Source organism: Sminthopsis crassicaudata, chromosome 1 (assembly GCF_048593235.1).
Source record: "Sminthopsis crassicaudata isolate SCR6 chromosome 1, ASM4859323v1, whole genome shotgun sequence".
NCBI lineage: Eukaryota > Metazoa > Chordata > Mammalia > Dasyuromorphia > Dasyuridae > Sminthopsis > Sminthopsis crassicaudata.
The window spans coordinates 128,349,130-128,362,723 of record NC_133617.1 but is presented as its reverse complement, the minus strand read 5'-3'; positions in this window follow the sequence as shown (position 1 = coordinate 128,362,723).

The window sequence follows — 13,594 nt, the reverse complement described above, 5'->3', positions numbered from 1 at the left end:
ACAACAAAATTCATATGGAAGAATGAAAAGTCGAGAATTGCAAGGGAACTAATGAAAAAAAAAAAAAAAAAACTCAGAGGAAGGTGGTCTAAGTGTACCTGATCTAAAGCTATATTATATAGCAGCAGTCACCAAAACCATTTGGTATTGGCTAAGAAATAGACCAGTCGATCAGTGGAACAGATTAGATACAAATGACAAAAAAGGGTACATCTATAGCAATCTAATCTTTGACAAACCCAAAGATACCAACATTAGGGATAAAAATTCATTATTTGGAAAAAACTGTTGGGAAAACTGGAAATTAATATGGCAGAAATTAGCTATAGATCCACACTTAACACCACATACCAAGAAAAGATCAAAATGGGTCCATGATTTAGGCATAAAGAGTGAGATAATAAATAGATTAGAGGAACAGAGGATAGTCTACCTCTCAGACTTGTGGAGGAGGAATGAATTTATGACCAGAGGAGAACTAGAGATCATTATTGATCACAAAATAGAAGATTTTGGTTACATCAAACTAAAAAGTTTCTGTACAAACAATACTAATGCAAACAAGATTAGAAGGGAAGTAACAAATTGGGAAAATATTTTTAAAAGCAAAAGTTCTGACAAAGGTCTCATTTCCAAAATATATAGAGAACTGACCCTAATTTATAAGAAACCGAACCATTCTCCAATTGATAAATGGTCAAAAGATATGAACAGACAATTCTCAGATGAAGAAATTTAAAGTATATACACTCATATGAAAGAGTGTTCCAAATCACTACTGATCAGAGAAATGCATATTAAGACAACTCTGAGATACCACTACTCACCCGTCAGATTGGCTAAGATGACAGGAACAAATAATGATGAATGTAGGAGGGGATGTGGGAAAACTAGGACACTAATACATTGTTGGTGGAGTTGTGAAAGAATCCAGCCATACTGGAGAGCAATTTGCAACTATGCCCAAAAAGTTATCAAACTCTGCATACCCTGTTACCCAGCAGTACTACTACTGGGCTTATATCGCAAAGAAATACTAAAGAGCGGAAAGAGACCTGTATGTGCCAAACTGTTTGTGGCAGTTCTTTTCGTAGTGGCTAGAAACTGGACGATGAATGGATGTCCATCAGTTGGAGAATGGTTGGGTAAATTATGGTATATGAAGGTTATGGAATATTATTGCTCTGTAAGAAATGACTATCAGGAGGAATACAGAGAGGCTTGGAGAGACTTACATCAACTGATGTTGAGTGAAATGAGCAGAACCAGAAGATCACTGTACACTTCAACAACAACACTGTATGAGGATGTATTCTGATGGAAGTGGAAATCTTCAACATAAAGAAGAGCCAACTCACTTCCAGTTGATCAATGATGGACAGAGGTAGCTACACCCAGAGAAGTAACAATGGGAAGTGAATGTAAATTGTTAGCACTAATATCTGTCTGCCCAGGTTACATGTACCTTCGGAATCTAATACTTATTGTGCAACAAGAAATGGTATTTACACACATGTATTGTACCTAGGTTATATTGTAATAATATAAAAGCAAAAAAAAAATATATGGATGCTGGATTTTATCAAATATATTTTCTGTATCTATTGAGATGATCATATGTTTTATGCTGATTTGGTTATTGAGACAGTTAATTATGCTAATAGTTTTCCTAATATTGAAGCAGCCCTGCATTCCTGGTATAGATCCTACTTGGTCATGGTGTATTATCCAGGGGATGATTTTCTGTAATCTCTTTGCTAATATTGGATTTAAGAATTTTACATTCATTAAGGAGATTGGTCTGTAATTTTCTTTCTCTGTTTTTGTCTTACCTGGTTTAGGTATCAGTACCATGTCTGGGTCATAAAAGGAATTTGGTCGGAGTTGTATATTCCCTAATTTTTTCATATAGTTTATATAGTATTGGATTTTATTGTTCTTTAGATGATTGGTAGAATTCATCTGGTCCTGGAGATTTTTTTTCTTACAGAATTAATGAATATTTTGTTGTATTATTTTTTTTTTCTAAAATGGGAATATTTAAGTAATTTATTTCCTCTTCTGTTAATCTTGGGCAATTCACGTTTTTGTAGGCATTTCTTCATTTCACTTGACTTATCAATTTTATTGGCATAAAGTTGGGTAAAATAGCTCCTAATTATTCCCTTAATTTTCTCTTCATTGGTGGAAAGTTCTCCCTTTTTATTTTTGAGACTAACAGTTTGATTTCCCTTTTTGTTTTTTACTCTTCAAATTAACTAAAGGTTTTTCTATTTTGTTGTTTTTTTATAAAATAAACTTTTAGTTTTATTTATTAAATTAATAGTTTTTCTATTTCTAGCCATATGAAAAGATTCTCCAAGTCATTATTAATCAGAGAAATGCAAATTAAGACAACTCTGAGATACCACTATGCACCTGTCATACAGATAAAGATAATGTGGAAGGTTAGAGGGGATATAGGAAAACTGGGACACTGATGCATTGTTGGTGGAATTGTGAATACATCCAGCCATTCTGGAAAATGATTTGGAATTATGGTCAAAAAGTTCTCAAACTATGCATACCCTTTGATCCAGCAGTGTCACTACTGGGCTTATAACCCAAAATAAAATTTTTAAAAAGGGAAAAGGGATCTATATGTGCAAAAAATGTTTTGTGGCAGCTCTTTTTTGTAGTGGCCTGAAAACTGGAAAACTGAATGTATGCCCATTAATTGGAGAATGGCTGAATAAATTGTGGTATATGAATATTATGGAATATAATTTTCTGTAATATAATATAATATTTTCATTTTTTGTAAGAAAATTACCGGCAGGATGATTTCAGAAAGGCCTGGAGAGACTTACGTGAAACTGATGCTGGGTGAAATGAGCAGGACCAGGAGATCATTATATAGGGCAACGACAAGTCTATACAATGATCAATTCTGGTGTAGGTGGCTCTCTTCAACAATGAGATGAAACCAATTCAATTCCAATAGAGCAGTAATGAACTGAACCAGTACACCCAGGAAAGAGCTCTGGGAGATGACTATGAAACCACTACAAAAGAATTCCCAGTCCCTCTATTTTTTGTCCACTTAATATTTTTTTATTTTCATTCACAGGTTAATTGTACACTATTTTCAAAGTCAGATTATTTTTTGTATAGCAAAAATAACTGTATAGATGTATACATATATTGTATTTAACTTATACTTTAACATATTTAACATGTATTGGTCAACCTGCCATCTGGGGGAGGGAGTAAGAGGAAGGAATGGAAAAGTTGGAACAAAAGTTTTTGCAATTGTCAATGCTGAAAAATTACCCATGCATAAATCTGATAAATAAAAATCCATTAAAAAAAATTACTCATGGGCGTGGATAATCTGGCCAGGAAAAAAGTTAGGAAAGTTGGCAGTGAAAGCATGGAAGGTGGCTACTCTGAGAAAACTGGAGGGGGGCGTGGTGTGATCTCTGCCAACAGGAAATTTTTGGGGAGAACTTCTCTGCAGTGCGATCTACTTTACTTTGGCAACAAGCTAGTAGATTAGCAGAAAAGCTATAAATGCAGTGAATAAAGACTATAAACCTGAAACTCTACAGTATTTCTGGACCTGGACACACTTACACAACACATGGAATGGCTCAGCATGATCTCAAAGAACAGCCACCGATTGCAGTGCAGTCATTGCTGTCCCACTACTGCTTCACTGCTACTTCCTGTTGTTTGTAGAGAAAGCTTGGTAATACCATACTGCTCCAAAAGCAGACCACAGTTGATTTTTTTGTTTCCTTTATTTCTTCTTTGTCAAAATGAGTAAAAACTTAAAAGTAAGCTTTATACAGATAGAGAGCAAAATTCAAAATCTGAGGAGACTAAAAACAGATTATCTCTAGATGAAACCCCAAAGTGGGATATTATCTAGTCCCCACAACACAAGGCTCTCATAGAAGAAATTAAAAAGGCTTTCACAGAAGAGCTAGAAGAAAAATGGGAAAAGAGAAGCTTGGCAAGAGAGTCTGGATAAGTCATCCTAAAAATTAAAAGATAACAGTGGATAAAGAAATCAATTCGCTGAAAAACAGAATTAGTAAATTGGAAAAAGAAAATAGCTCGGTAAAAAATAAAATTGGTGAAATGGAAAACAATTCCATAGAACAAAAGAACTCATTTCAAAACTCAATTGGACAATTACAACAAGAAATTAAATAAGTAAATGAAGAAAATAAAATTCATAAAAAATCAGAATTGAACAATAGAAAATGAATGATTCAAGGAGACACCAAGAATCAGTCAAGCAAAACAAAACAAAACAAAACAAAACAAAACAAAACAAAACAAAAAAAAAAAAAAAAAAAAAAAAAAAAAAAAAAAAAGAAAAAGAAAAAATGTTAACTACCTACTTGGGGAAACAACAGACCTGGAAAATAGATCTAGGAGAGATAATCTGAGAATTATTGATCTTCCTGAAAATTATGATGAAAAAAAAAAGAGCCTAGACACTATTTTTCAGGTAATCCTCAAAGGGAACTGCTGTTATAGAAACAGAAAGTAAAATAAACATTGAAATAATTCATTGATCAACTATAGAAAGAGACCCTAAAATCAAAACTCCAAGAAATATAGTGGCTAAATTCCAGTACTATTAGACCAAGGAAAAAATTCTACAAGCAGCTAGAAAAAAAAAAAAAAACAATTAAAATACATAGGAGCCACAAAAAGTATTACTCAGGATCTACCAGCATCCACATTAAAGGATTGAAGGGCCTGGAATCTGATATTCTGAAAGAATATGCAGCCAAGAATAACTTACCAGGCAAAAATGAACTTTTTTTTTTCCAGGGAAGAAGATAGACATTCAATGAAATAGGTGAATTTCATCTATTTATGATGGAAAAAAAAAAAAACCTGGAACTAAACAAAAAGTCTGATCTTCAAATATCAGACTCAAGAGAAAAATAGAGGTTAAAAAAATCTTGGGAACTATATTTCTGTTATGAGTATATAGAAAGACTACTTATATAATTTAATTTTACTGTTATAATATAAAAAATAATCTAGAGGTAGAAAGGAAATTGGAAAAAAGGGAAAAGTGGAGGTAAAAAGAGGGAAATTGTATCTCATAAACAGGCAAAGGAAACCTATTGTGTTAGGATTACTAGGTGAGAACTCAGGTTGTCTGGACAGTGACAAGGTGAGAATTCAGGTTGTCTGGACAATTACAAGGTGAGAACTCAGGTTGACTTGATAGAAGGAGCAAGCTCATTGGCTGAAGTGGTTCTTCCCAGAAGCCCTTGCATTATCCCATGCCCATTCTCTGGGAGGATAAAAGAGACAACATTGGGCCCAAAGAGCAGATTGGCCTGGAGAAGGATAAGAGCTGGAGGAGATTCAAGAAGAAGACTCTGCACTACATCTGGCTTGACGCAGCTCTCTGCAGGAAGGGAAGTCGGCTCTCTGCAGGAAGGGAAGTCACTTCTCTGGACAAGAGTTAACAGCAACTGCCTGGAGACAACGGTTCACTACAGGAAGAAGAATCTGTCTGAAAGATTTGAGTAGACACAGCAGATCTCTTCCCAGAGAGCGATCCGGCAGCTTCTGGAGACGACAGTGCGCTACACTATTTTATTTGAGGGAAAGAAGGGAGAGGGAATCACATTGTGTGAATTTTACTCTCATAAGATTTGACTCAAAGAGAAATAGGCATATTTGGTTTAGAGAGAAATTTCTTTCACCTCATTTAAAAGTGGAGGGGATTCTATTTCATTCAAGTAATACTCTACAAGTATAATTTTTTTTCCTTATTTCCACTTTGGCTGCATCCCACTAATTTTAGTATGATGTCTCTGTGTTGTCATTTTCTTGGGTTATTAATTGTGTCTATGATTTTTTGTTTCACCCAATCATTCTTTAAGATGAGATTATTTATTTTCTAATTACTTTTTGGTCTATTTACACCTAGCATTTTGTTGAATGCACTTTTTATTGCATTGCAATATGAATAGAATGCATTTACTATTTCTGCCTTCCTGAATTTACTTTTGAGGTCTTTATGTCCTAATATATGGTCAATTTTTGTATGGGTTCCATGAACTGCTGAGAAGAAATGAACTGATGCTGAGTGAAATGAGCAGTAACAAGAGATCATTATATATGTCAACAACAATACTATATGATGATCAGTTTTGATGGACGTGGCTCTCTTCAACAAGGAGATGAACCAAATCAGTTCCAATAGTGCAGTAATGAATAGAACCAGATATACCCAGTGAACGAACTCTGGGACATGAGTGTGAACCACTACATCAAATTCCCAATCCCTCTATTTTTGTCTGCCTGCATTTTCTGATTTCATTCACAGGTTAATTGTACATTATTTCAATGTCCAAGTAGTCTTGTGCAGCAAAACAACTGTATGGATATGTATACATATATTGTATTTAACATATACTTTAACACATTTAACATGCCCTTGTCTACTTGCCCTCTAGGGAAGGGGGTGGGAGTAAGGAAGGGAAAAATTGGAACAAAAGCTTTTGCAATTGTCAGTGCTGAAAAATTACCCATGCATATATCTTGTAAATAAAAAGCTATAATTACATAAGTACATTTTATGAGAAGAAGACATAACTGGGTTAAAACTATGACTTACCTTGTCATGTAACTGAGAAAGTCATTTAAATGCTATGAATCTCACTTTCTCCATCTAAAAATGAGAACAAAAATATTTGAACAATTATTCTCAGAAGGTGTTTAGGAGTGAAGAAAGTGCTTAATAAACTAGAAGACTAGAAGATTCTGTTACTTAATTTGGTGATTCTTTTAATCAACACAATTAGATTTTCTTTATAACTTTGCAGATATTATGTAAGTCATCCTTTCTGAGCATTAATTCATTCATTTACAAAATGGTAATATTATGTCTCTTTGACTTATGTAACAAATTTATGAAGATACCCCCCACCAAAAAAAAGACAAGAAGATCAAACTAAACCAAACTAAAGCAAACCAAACAACCAAAAAACAAAACCAAATTGGAAAGGAACTAGAAAGGAAAAGTATGAAGATGGATAGAAAATGATAACAAAAGACAGAAGCCAGGGAATGTCTATGGTAGTTACACTGAGAATATCATAATGTATACTTAAGAACAGCATAATAGATTGTCAAGTTTTTCATTGTAATAAAGAAAATGAAAGCACTGAAAAGGAATCTAGTGAATTACAATCTCTTAAGAATTGCTTGAGCAGGGCAGAACCAAGATGTCAAAGATGAGCACAGGTCTCTGTCTGAGCTCTTCCTGGCTTCCCTCAGGTCAACACCATATCAAACCTCTGAATAAATTTTGGAATTGAATATTCAGAGTATAGCAAATTTCCAGCCAAAGATATCTGGGAAAGATTTCAGGAAAGGCTAGTCTCGATTGTGGTGGTGGGGGGGGGAGGATTAAAATGGTTGCAACCCAGTGCAGGTGTAGCACAGCACAGTGTAGTACAGAGAGATCTAGGTTTGAGAAGATTCTGTCTACTGAGGGCATATAGTGGGCGATTCATAGCCAGAATACAGTAGTGTTTGTTACTCTGTCCTGGTTCAGAAGGCAGTGGATCACCAGACTAGCTGTGAGACCTTCAACACAACTACAAAAGGCAATATAATGTGGGACTCGACCATGCCCACCTAGGACAGGAATGTCAGAAGCACCAGACCCAGGTAAGCATGAAGTTGCTGTCATCTATAGAGGGAGATTGGCACAATCTGTCCTTTGCCCTAAGAGCAGAACTCAACCATTAAAAATGAACAAAAAAGTGAGAAAAAAAAAAAAAAAACTATGACTATAGAAAGCTATTCTGGAGACAGGGAAGAAAAGACCTCAAACCCTGAGGACACTGAAGGCAAAACTTCTCCAAATGAAGCCTCAAAGAGATATATAAGCACTTCTCCACCTCAAAAGGCTCTCTTGGAAGAATTCAAAAGAATCTGAAAATAGAGAAGAAAAATGGGGAAAAGAAATGAGAGCTCTGGAAAAGGAAACAGAAATTATCTGAATAAAATCACTGCTTAAAAATAGTTTTGGTGAAATGGAAAAGAAAACAATTCCTTGAAACAGAATTTGTGTAATGCAAAAAAAAAATTCTATGAAGAAAATAGAAGTTCAATTGGCCAAATATGCAAAAAGAGATATAAAAGCTAACTGAAGAAAATAATTCACTAAAGATTAGTACTGAAAAAATGGAAGTGAATGACTCAATGAGAATCAGGCAAAAAAAAAAAAAAAGAAAAAAGTAAAAGAAAAAACAAATAGAAGAAAATTTAAATTACCAAATTGAAAAACAATTGACTTAGAAAATAGATCCAGGAGAATCTAAAAATTGTTAGACTACCTGAGAACCATGAAGAAAAAAAGCCTAGACAACATCTTTCAAGAATTTATCACATGTCTTAGAAACAGAGGGTGAAGTAACTATTGAAAAAAATCACTAAGCCACAGAGACACCAAAGTGAAAATTCCAAGGAATGTTGTAGTTAAATTTCAGAATTACCCAATCAAAGAGAAAATACTGCAAGCAACCACAAATAAATAATTCAAATAATGAGGAGCTAAGATTTAAATAATGAGGAGTTAGGATTACCCAGGACATAGCAGCTTCCATTTTAAATGATCCAAGGGCCAGGAATATGATATTCTAGAGGGCAAAGGAAGTTGGTCAGCAGTCAAGAATCATGTATTTAGCAACATTAAGCATTATTTTTCAAGGAAATAAATATACATTCAATGAAATAGGGGATTTTCATTTATTTTTGATGAAAAGGCCAGAGACAAATAGAAAATTTGATAATCAAATACAATATTTGGGAAAAGCATAAAAAGATTAAAATCAAAGGGGGAAAAAGACTATGTTTTTTAAAGGTTAGAATATTTATATCCTTATATGGGAATTTTGTATGTTGTAACTTTTAAGAACTGAATCTTTGTTATGGGTATACTTAGTGGGTGAAGGTATAATTTGACTTTTTTTGTGATTATATAAAAAAGAAACTAGGAGCGTACTCCTAGGGATGTACTGAAAGGAGAAGAGAAGGTAAAAGGGGGTAAATTAAATCACATGAAGAAGCAAAAAAGACTTACTACAAATGAGGTAAAGAAGGGAGAGGATAAGCATTATGTGAATGTTAATCTTATATTTGGCTCAAAGAGAGAATATCAGACATATTTGGTTTAATATAGAAACTTGTCTCATCATATAGGGAAGTAAGTAGTAAAAGAGGAAAGAAAAGGGGGAGGTAAAAGAAGGGAAAACAGAAGTAGAAGGGGAAAGGAATAAAAAGGGCAAAGGGGTTGTAAAAGGGAAGGACAGACTGCAGGAGGTGGTTATTGGAAGCAAAACATGGATGGGGAGGGAAAGGAGCAAAAGAAAGAGAAAATTATAAGGTAAGGTCAAAACAGAAAAAAATCTAACCAATGTCCCTAATAAATACTGATGCAAAAATCTTAAATAAAATATTAGCAAAGAGATTAAAGCAAGTTATTCCCAGAATCAAATAGGATTTATACCAGGAAAACAGGACTGGTTCAATATTAAGAAAACTATTAGCATAATTAATTTTATCAATAACCAAAGTGATAGAAATCATGTGATTATTTCAATAAATGCAGAAAAAGCATTTGACAAAATTCAACATCCATTTCTATTAAAAATGCTAGAGAGCATCGGAATACATAGAGCTTCCATTAAAATAATTAGTAGCATTAATGTAAAAACCATCAGCAAGCATCTTATGTAATAGGGTTAAAGTGGAATCATTTCCAATAAGCTCAGAGGAAAACAAGGTCACTCATTATCACTCTTATTATTACATATTGTATTAGAAATGTTAGTTTTGGCAATAAGAGAAGAAAAATAAAATAAAGGAATTAGAGTAAGTAATGAGGAAATCAAATGATCACTCTTTGTAGATTATATCATGGTATACTTAGAGAATTCTACAGAATCAACTCAAAAGCTGATAGAAAAATTGAAAACTTTAACAAAATTGGACACAAAATAAATCCACACAAATCATAAACATTTCTATATATTACCAACAAAGCAAAAGATACAGAGGGAAATTTCATCTAAAATAACTATAGATAATATAAAATATATGGGGGTGTACCTGCCAAGACAAAGTCAGGAGCACAATTACAAAACTCTTTCCACACAAAGTCAAATATAAACAAATAGAAAAATATCAAGTGCTCATGGTTAGGCTAGCTGATATAATAAAAATGATATTTTTACCTAAATTAATCTACTTATTCAGTTCAATACAAATCAAACTACCAAGAAACTACTTTTCATAGCTAGAAAAAATAACAAAGTTCATCTAAAAGAACAAATGGTCAAGAATGTCAATGAAATTAATGAAAAAATCCAAATGAAGGTGATCTAACTGCATTATAAATTATAATTATAAAGATCAAAGTGAAGATGGTCTAACTGCATTATAAATTATAATTATAAAGACCAGGCCTAAAACTATATTATAAAGCAGTGGTCACCAAAACCTTTTGGTACTGGCTAAGAAATAGAGTAGTTAATCAGTAGAATAAGTTAGGTTCATAAGACACAATAATCCATGACTATAGTAATATAGTGCTTGATAAACTCAAAGACCCCAGCTTCTGGGATAAGAAGTCACTATTTCACAAAAAATTGTTAAGAAAATTGCAAAATAGTATGGCAGAAACTAGACACTGATCCACATTTAATACCCTATAGCAAGATAAAGTCAAACTGGGTTTATGATTTAGAATTAAAAAGTGATATTATAGGCAAATTAGAACCAGGATAGTCTAACTCTCAGATATGTGGAGAAGGAAGAAAATTATAGTTAAAGAAGGAGTAGAGTACAGTATGAAATGTAGAATAGACAATCATGGTAATATTAGGTTAAAATTTTTGTGCAAAGCAGACAAGATTAGAAGAGAAATAGAAAACTGGAGGAGAATCTTCATATCCAAGGGTTCTGATGAAGGGCTCATTTCTAAAAATATATAGAGAATTGACTCAAATTTATAAGAATACAAGTCTTTCTCCCATTGATATATAGTCAATAGGTATGACCAGGCAATTTACAGATGAAGAAATTAAAACCATGTTATAGTCTAATGAAAATATGCTTAAAATTACTATTAATCAGAGAAATGCAATTAAGACAACTTTAATGTACCATTTCAAAGATTGGTTAAGATGAAAGGAAACGATAATGATGACTGTTGGAGGAGATGTGAGAAAAGTGGAACACTAATACATTGTTGGTAGGATTCTGAACTGATCCCACGATTCTGAAGAGCAATTTGGAACTATGCCCAAAGGGCTGTCAAACAATATATACCCTTTGATTCAGCAGTGTCTCTACTGGATCTGTATCTTAAAGAAATCATAAAAAAAGAAAGGGACCCACATATGCAGCCCTTTTTTAGTAATAATCAATTGGAAACTGAATGGATGCCATCTGTTGGAGAATGGGTGTATAAGTTATGGTATAGGAGTGCTATAGAATATTATTTTTCTGTAAGAAAAGATCCAGCATGATGATTTTAGAAAGTACTAGAGAGACTTACGTGAACTTATGCCAAGTGAAGTGAGTAGAATCAAGAGACCATTGTACATAGCAACAAAAATATCTAATGAGCAATTCTGATAAGTATTACTCTTTGCAAGATGATTCAAGCCAATTACAATACTATTGTAACAGAGACATCTGCATCCAGAGACCTTTTTCCCCCTTTTTTGTTGTTTGCTTGTTTTTTTATCCTCATTTTTTTCATCTTGATCTGATTTTTCTTGTGCAGCAAGTTCAATGTGGAAATATGTATAGAAGAATTGTACATATTTAAAATGTATATCTAGTGGCAAGGTAGATATTGGAGGGAGAAAAATTTGGAATGGCAGATTTTGTAACGATAACTGTTGAAAACTATCTTTGCATACATTTTGAAAATAAAAAGTTATTATTGTTTGAAATAAAATTTAAAATGGAAAAAATATCTCTGGAAAGCTCATTATAAAATCTCCCTTCCTTTTTCCTTCCCAGCTCATGCTAAGTTTCTGAACTAGCTAATGCTTAATTTTCGATGTTTTAAGTCTTCATTGCTATATTTTCACCTTTACAAGTATTTTCTTTTCTCTTTATTAACAAAATTATATGATTAAAATTGAAATTTGTGAAAGGACTATTTGTTCATAAGTATTCTGGATGAAGAGTTGATGAGAAATAAGATAGCCAGCTGAAGACTATATTTAATACATAGTAAGGAAATTAGTTTCTGTTCAGTAGGTACAAAAGAAAAAGATTTATTTTAGTCCAGGGCACTAAATTTATTAGTTTTACTAAATAGTCAGCATTAATTAGCCATTAATGGTAAGAGTAAAATACAAATTTATAAAACCATTGACCATGGATTTTTTTAAAGTGAACTTATATGCATTGAGGCCTCTAGTACCTTCTTGGTACTTTTCTCATGGTCTTCTAATATAAATGCCTCGAGTTCTTTCTACAAATGGAGCTTACTGACATGTTTATTCATAACCCATTATGAAAAGTCACATTTAAGTGATTAGGATGTTGTCAGATTTTAATCTTTTTTGTTATCAAATATTTTTTTGCTTTATAGAATGATTTGTTCCAGTGTTCAGATTTCTGACAGTATTGAAATTACACAGTTGTATGTAGGATTAGTGTCAGTGGTACAAAACATGAATATACATTGCTGAGCTAATATAAATAAGAAGCTTATGTTATTTCCATATCAGCTTGATAATGCTCTTCCATGATTTAATTCTCAAAGAAAAACCCTTTAGTTTTGGCAAGGAAAAATGAAATCAAACATCTTGTTTAGAGTTGAACATTTTGTTATTGAAACATGAGACAGTTTCAGGATGAGTGCATGAAATCTGGAAAACCTATAGTGAATTTTAAATGCAACTTGGGAAGAATGTGATGGATTGTTTTAAATAATTGATAAGGAATAAAATATCTATGGTTAATGTATAACTTATTTTTATGTTTAATTTTGTTGTTGTTGTTGTTTTTGTTTTCAAGTTATTTATCACTTTCTGGGTGGTGTTTCTAGTAGTTGCTTGTTCTTTCTTCTTTAAATCAATTTATGCTATTGGGAACAGACTGGAAAGTATGTTAAATCATTTAGTAGGGTATAATTGACTATCAGATTCTCCATGTTAGGATATAACAAAAAGCATAAATATCCATTACATTTTAAAATTCACAACTGATTTTTCTCCTTCCTATAGCTTTGTTTAAATGCAATTCTTAATTCCTGGGTTTGGGGCAGGAGGTTACAGAGGATGTAACAATCTCTGAAGAATTGAAAATAATAACCAGAAATGACAGCTAGAAAGATACGTCTTCTTTAATATCCTTGGGAAGTTAAACTAGTGGTGACTTTTAGCATGGTGTTTGAAATCATGATATTTTATTATAATGAAGTTTTGGTAGGATACAGACAAGTTAAATAAGTTAAGCAGGTATGAGTAATATTAGCATCACTGGAGGGTATACCTAAATTAATGAAGTCACAGATTCATTTTATTACTAGAAGATA